This window comes from Chenopodium album, chromosome 8 (genome assembly GCF_948465745.1).
Source record: "Chenopodium album chromosome 8, dcCheAlbu1.1, whole genome shotgun sequence".
Taxonomy (NCBI): Eukaryota; Viridiplantae; Streptophyta; class Magnoliopsida; order Caryophyllales; family Amaranthaceae; genus Chenopodium; species Chenopodium album.
Window position 1 is genome coordinate 26252620 of NC_137841.1, and position 6937 is coordinate 26259556.

Genomic DNA, 6937 nt, shown 5'->3' on the forward strand with positions numbered 1-6937 from the left:
TTGGAACAGTAGGAGTTGTAGATGGTTCCTGTTCTGATGCACTTGGTTGGTTATAACTGCTATGTTACCTCTTGACCAGAGTTTTTGTAACCTCTTTTGTTATGGCCTGTGATACCACACAAGCTGCATTTCATGGCTATTCCATTCTTTCTCAACCTACCAGTTGTTGTTACTTCTCCCACCTGATACCTCATGTTTTTCTTGGGTCTTCCTTGAATTTTCTTTGATTTTGGTGCTATGACAACACCATCAGCTTCAGGCCACTCTTGGGGCCCATTCAAAGGCTCAAGAAGGTAGTCATAGGCTTTGAGATAAGTATGTTTTGTGAAGTACTCATTCACATAATGCTTAGGCTCATCCACTTTGTTCAACATAGCAACCACGACATGTTTGCAAGGAACTCCACTTATTTTCCAAGCATTGCAACTGTAGGTTCTGTGTTGTAAGTTGAACACTAATTTGTCTTGGGTAGCACCCTGCCTCACCCCATAACAGAAACCCCCATCCCAAAAAGCATTCCACCCCTTGCCCATATCTTATTTCTCTCAAGAGTCTTTTGGATCCTAGGGCATAACAGTATGTCTTTCTTGCCTATTTGATCTCTTTTTTTGTGAAGCCTCTCTATTAATCCCTCTCTAATATCTTCTAACATAGTAATAATGGGCTTATGCTGTGAGGTGAGAATATAGGCATTTAATACTTCACTCATGTTGTTGTCCATACTATGACAATAGGACATAAGGGGTGTAAAATGCCATACACCACTTCTTGTAATTTCTGTTCAGCAAATCCTCTACAGCATCTTCTGATATTGCTCTAATCTGATCAATGTTTGCTTCAAAATCATTTTATGTGTTTCTCTTTGCAATTATCCAGAATTGCTTCCTATATTCAAGCTCTCCTCCAAATACAGTCCTAAAATTGCAGTATACATGTCTGGCATAACTCTTGTCTCAGCCTCTGGGAACACAGCTGCAACAGCTTCTAATAACCCTTTTTGCTGGTCTGACATGAAAGTGTATCCAACCCCTTGTTGTGTCCCCAAGTCATCTGTTGGTAGGGAAAGAAACCAAGTCCAAGTATCAATTTTTTCAACCTCTACAACTGCCCATGCAATAGGGAACATTTGATTGTTCCCATCCCTTCCCACTGCAACAAGTAATTGACCACCAAAAGGCCCTTTTAGGAAGCAGCCATCAAGTGAAATAAATGGCCTACAACCTGCAAGGAAACCCTTCCTGAGAGCCTCAAAACAGATGTACAATCTCTCAAACACATGATCATTCAAATGCAATTTGACAGTGTTCCCACTGTTACACGTCCTTAATTATTTCTACAGCATACCTAGGAAGGAGAGAGTACTGCTCTTCATACTCTCCTACAATATTAGCCTGCCCCTTTTTTCTTGCCCTATATGCCATTAGTCTGCTCACTTTCAGTCCTTTCTCTAACTAAAGTGTCTAAATTATGTCATGGACCTTTATGTAAGGATTAACTCTAAACCTGTTAGCAAAATATTCTGCAATCCACTTTAAATTCATTCTCTTTATCTGCATAGACCTCCCACAAGTATGCTCCCCATTGTGAAGTTTAACCTGAAAATTCCTTTTACCCTGCTCAAAAGATGCCCATATCTTCCAAGGACAACCCTTTGCAAAATGTCTGCATTTAGCCCCAACCCTATTTGGATCATTCCTATAAAAATGTAAATTCCTTCCACACTCTGTGGTGTATTGTGCTAAAGCTTTCCTAAAGTTCACAGTATTTTCAAATTTAGTCCTATAAAAAAATTTGACTTTGGACTGTCACTCTCAACAACTCTCTGCCTTTTTTCACCTTAAGGTGGCATAAGGTAACCAAAGTCATCATCATCCTCATTCTCACTAGGGCTGTCAACATCACTTTCACCTTCTCAATCATTGCCAATGAAATCAGCTTCCCCACCCTTAGATTCCGCTACCCTCTTTAACATATCCATCTCCTCTTCATAACTCTTATCCTCTAACTTATGTTGGCTTACCTTACTCCTAGCATTGATGAGTTCATCATCATCCTCATCTGTCCCTTCACTATCATAATCAACATTAACCCAACATCTTCATTACCCCTAGGTGCTGAACACCCTACCCCACCACCAGTAAGCAAGTTAGTGAAAGATCCATGACCCAAACCCATACCAGTTGTATGTAATGTAGGCCCTAACTCATGTTTTGTGTAGATATGAATTATCTTAAACTCCAACAAAAGAGACAAGAAAGGATCAAATGTCTTACTATCAAAAGCTAAGAACCTAATACCATCAGCCATTGTTTTCCTAGGATCTAAGTAAGGCATCTTCACAATGTCATCATGTCCTAAAAACTCAATTATATTCTTCACCTAATTTGAATCCACACGCTCAGGTATGTCCTCAAAGACATTAACCCTACCCCCATTGTAATACAGTTCACCCCTAACCAACCATTGACCACCATGATGAACCACAATGCAAGGGTTAAAAGCCATAATTATGTCAAAAAGTAATGTAACACAACTTTAGATTAACCAAACCATGATCATCACAATCTATTTTAGTTATGATTACATATGTTTCACAATCTATTTTAGATATGTTTCACAATCTATTTTAGTTATGATTAACACACATAATTCAGTTTTTATTACATATGTTTCACTATCTAATTTAGTTATGATTAACACAATATTAAATTATGATTAACCATGATCATCACACATAAACAACACTTAATTAAATCAAACACAAATAACAACATTAAAAAGATTGATAAATAAGCATAAACCATTCCAATTCATCATTTATAAACATCCACCACCAAAAACCAGCATTGTTATTTGTTTACAAAACCATACATAATCAAAATGAAACTAAACAATGTCATGGTACAAAATCACAAAAGGCCCTACATTTTGTCACTCCAAAAGACTAACTTACCATGACATTGAACAACCAATTAAAAACACCATAATTAGCTTAACTAAGCGGCATCATGACTATACATCCATTCCTAATCAGTTGCTCCAAAAAAACCCCCCCTTCCTACCCTACCCACATCGTAGGTCCCATAATCCTCCTTAAACTGCAGAGGGAATCCATCAAAGTACACCGTCATGTCTTTGGTCATCCAGGCATGGAAGTCCCTGCCCCCATTGAAGACGATGTCCTTCAGAACCCACTCCGCCACTTCATCATGTGGGCCATAGAAGGGGAGACGGAGAGCCAAGTGATTGAGGCACCACCAAATTCTCCACTTCTTGCACACCTGGACGTTAACTTCGTCCTCCCAGTTAACTCTGCTTAAGATATGGGTTACGAGGAGGTCATGTTGGCTGAAGATAGGGTGAGCGTGCCCAAGAGCGTCCATACCTAAGGCTAAATCAAGGTACATATCACTTTCTAGCTAGTTCAAGTGTTAACCCCTGTTTTACCCACACACCCATTACATCAAAACACTAACCTAAATTGCAGATTATCAACCCAGTAACAAAAATTTGTATGATCAACTATGTTTTTCATGGTCTTTACACATTAACAACACAAAATCATGAACAAATTTGAGAAAAAAAATAAAATAAACTCATAATTAAAATTTTTATACACAACAAATTAAAATACCAAAAAAGATAAATAAACATTTATCACTATCAGAACTTAACACAAAACAACAAAGAAAAGGAATATACCTTCTTCCGAGTAAAGCTTGGCATACTTGCAGGAGTTACACTCTAAATCACTAGGCCACATTAATGAACACACACGAATTAATATTCCTCTCTGTTTAGGGTTTATGTGAAAGAAGATGAAAATGATCTTTTTACCTTCTTTCAGATTATTTATATAGGAAGAAATGAGTGGTGGAAAGGCATTTGCATTTTGAGTTCGCACGCCAAACGAAGCTAATGATGGCCTTTTGTTTTCTCGGAGCGTTTTGCTGACAAATTTTTTTTAAACACTTAAATTCAAAGTAACCTGGAGCAACAGGTTGAAACCGGAAAGGTAACCTGCTCTGATGGTCATAGTACTCAAATTGATACATTTGTAAGTTCAGTACCTTCAGTGATACAAATTGCAAAGCTTAGTACCTTGTAGTGTATATTAATCTTATCAATGGACATTAGTATGGGAAAATTCACAGCAATAATCCAAACTATAATCATTATTCTCATTTTGATCCCAACTATAAGTTATTATGATATTAGGATTTTTGACAATTATCACCTACAATTGTTGCCATTTTAGCGATTACTGCCTACAATTTTTTTTTCGAATTTTACCACCAATTATTTTTTAAAATATCAAAACTTCCCACATATTTGGCTCTCAACTCAAATTTGAAGTCATGTAGGGCCCACTAACAACCTTTTCCTTCCTTTCTTCCTTTCTCACTCGGTTTCTCATTCCCCTATATTTTGCTACTCTCAAAATCGAAGAAAAACTTCAAATTAAATTATATATTCATGCTAATTATTTCACGAATTGAAGTGTTTTCCCAATTTTTAGAAGAATACAATACATGAGAATGAGAAATCGAGAAAAAAAGGGAGGAAAAAGGTAGTTAGTGGGCCCTACATGACGTCACATTTGAATTGAGAGCTTAGTAGGTGGGAAGTTTTGATGTTTTGAAAAATAGTTGGTGGTAAAATTATATAAAAAAAAATGTAGGTGGCTAAAAAGCAATAATTGTAGGTGGTAATTGTCAAATTTTCTTATAATCTAAACTATAAAGGATACCTTTCTTAAATAATTCCAATGACCATTAACCTATAAACCAGTATTTATATAAATTATATTTGTATGTTTTTTTTTTATTATTATTTATTTCTACTTATCATCATCTCTTTGTATTGTTCTTTTTTTATAAAAAAAAAATTAAAAAAAAAAGTCTTTGTATTGTTCTTCTAGAGCCTCATCTTTAGCCAAGTTCCTCCCTGCCACCACCCTAACCACCACCAACAAATCAACAATCACAAGCAATATCTTCACCCAACTACCAATGTCATCCCCAATTCACCAGCCACTATAACTGAACCCCAAAAATTAAAATTGACCTATAAACGCCACTACTAGCCACCAAAATCAAAGCTGTACACCCCTCTATCCTTACCATCACCATCACAAGCACACAATACATCTGGGAGCCAATAATATTGTTGGAATTATTCATAACAACTACGTATACTTTTATTGTTTATGGGCCATTATTGTGACAAGTTGGACAGAACTTTCAGGGTTTAACTCCGTTAACTTCTATTTATCTTATTTCTCCCACCTTCTTCTCTTTCATGTTTATCTTCTTAAATTTTGTTCATATTTTTTCTTCCCAACTACCTTAATCTTCTTCCTCTAATTTCTACCCACTTTAATCATCTCTTTCAAATCAGTTCCACTCCATTTCCGCCGGTTTCACCTTCGAAATTAAACGAATACCCTAATAAAAAAAAGGAGCAAATAAAAAATGGTTAATCCAAAAGGGTAGCTAAGTTTTCTTTCCTCCATTGAATTTGACTTAGCACCACAATTTCAACGAAATTCCGAATAACAAAATAATTATAAAGGATAGTTAAGCTTTTCTTCGTCCATTGATTTTGACTTGTTTGATGTCGTAGTGAAAAGTATATTTTCTACCGTTATAATTCATGGCTATAGAAGGAGAGATAAACATGAAAAAGTTGGAGGAGGAGAGAAAAAATCAGATAATATCAAAAGGTTGAAGGAGGTTAGAGAAAATCAGATAAAATCAATAAGTTAAAAGAGGCGAGAGAAAACAACAATTAACCAAAATTAGAAGTAATTTACATAAATTGTTTATAAATGTTAATTGTATTTTCTCGATTCAAACATTTGTGATACTTGACAAAAATACATGTTTATATATAATTTTACCAATAACATGCAATTTTATTTAAATTATAATGTCATTTAGAAAATTTTTATATGCAAAAATATACATTAATGCTATAAGTATAAATACAAAGTTTCATATGCGGCTGGCCGCACCGTACGGCCAGCCACAATATAATTTTTTTAATTTTTTTTCTCTCTCTTTCTCATTCTCTTTCCTGTTTTCTTCTTCTCACCTAAACACACTCCTTTCATGAACTCTCTTCTATCTCTCCTCTCTCCTCTTTCTCTCTCCTATTTTCATCTTCTCTAGTTAGCCCACTCAAATTAACACAAGTTAAATGGAGCAGCGGTGGTAGGGGATAAGGAAGCTCCTCGCACTCCGTCGTCGAAAAACAAGCTAAAGGTTTTAAGGCCAAATTCTGCCATGAAAACTCTAGATCTAGAGTTTATATGGCTGAATTTGGCCTTTTTAGCCATATTTCAAGTGAAATTCAAAGCCAATATTTATTTTGAGGTATTTGTTCGATTTTTTTTTTTTAACAATTTTAATGGTTGTTAGTGGTACGGGAGTTGATGGTGGTGTGGTGGAGTTTAAGGACGGCGGTTGAGAAAAGTTGGTGTTGGTGGTGGTTACGGTGGGTTTGGGTGTGGGTTAATGGTTACTACGTCGGGGGCTACTAAGGGTTACTAGGTTGGTCAGGGATTACTAGGTAGGGGGTTACTAGGTCGGTTAGGGGTTAGTTGAGGTTACTAGGTCGGTTAGGGGTTAATAGGTCGTTCAGGGGTTACTTTGTCTGGGAGGTTACTCGAGGAGTTACTTAAGTGGGGTTACTAAAAGGGTTAATGATATGACACCTTGCCGCAAAACGCGGTGATAAATAAAACGATTGATCGTTGAAATAGCTTACCTTCCACCTTTGACTCTTGTATATTTTATTTTATTACTTCTTACACGGGTACTTTTTTTTATGGTTGAAAATCATGTACTTCCGTAGACTATGTAATTTTTTATACGGAGTTTTTTTTTTTTTTTTTTTTAAACAGCCACTACGTAACTTGGATTTGATGCTTTAA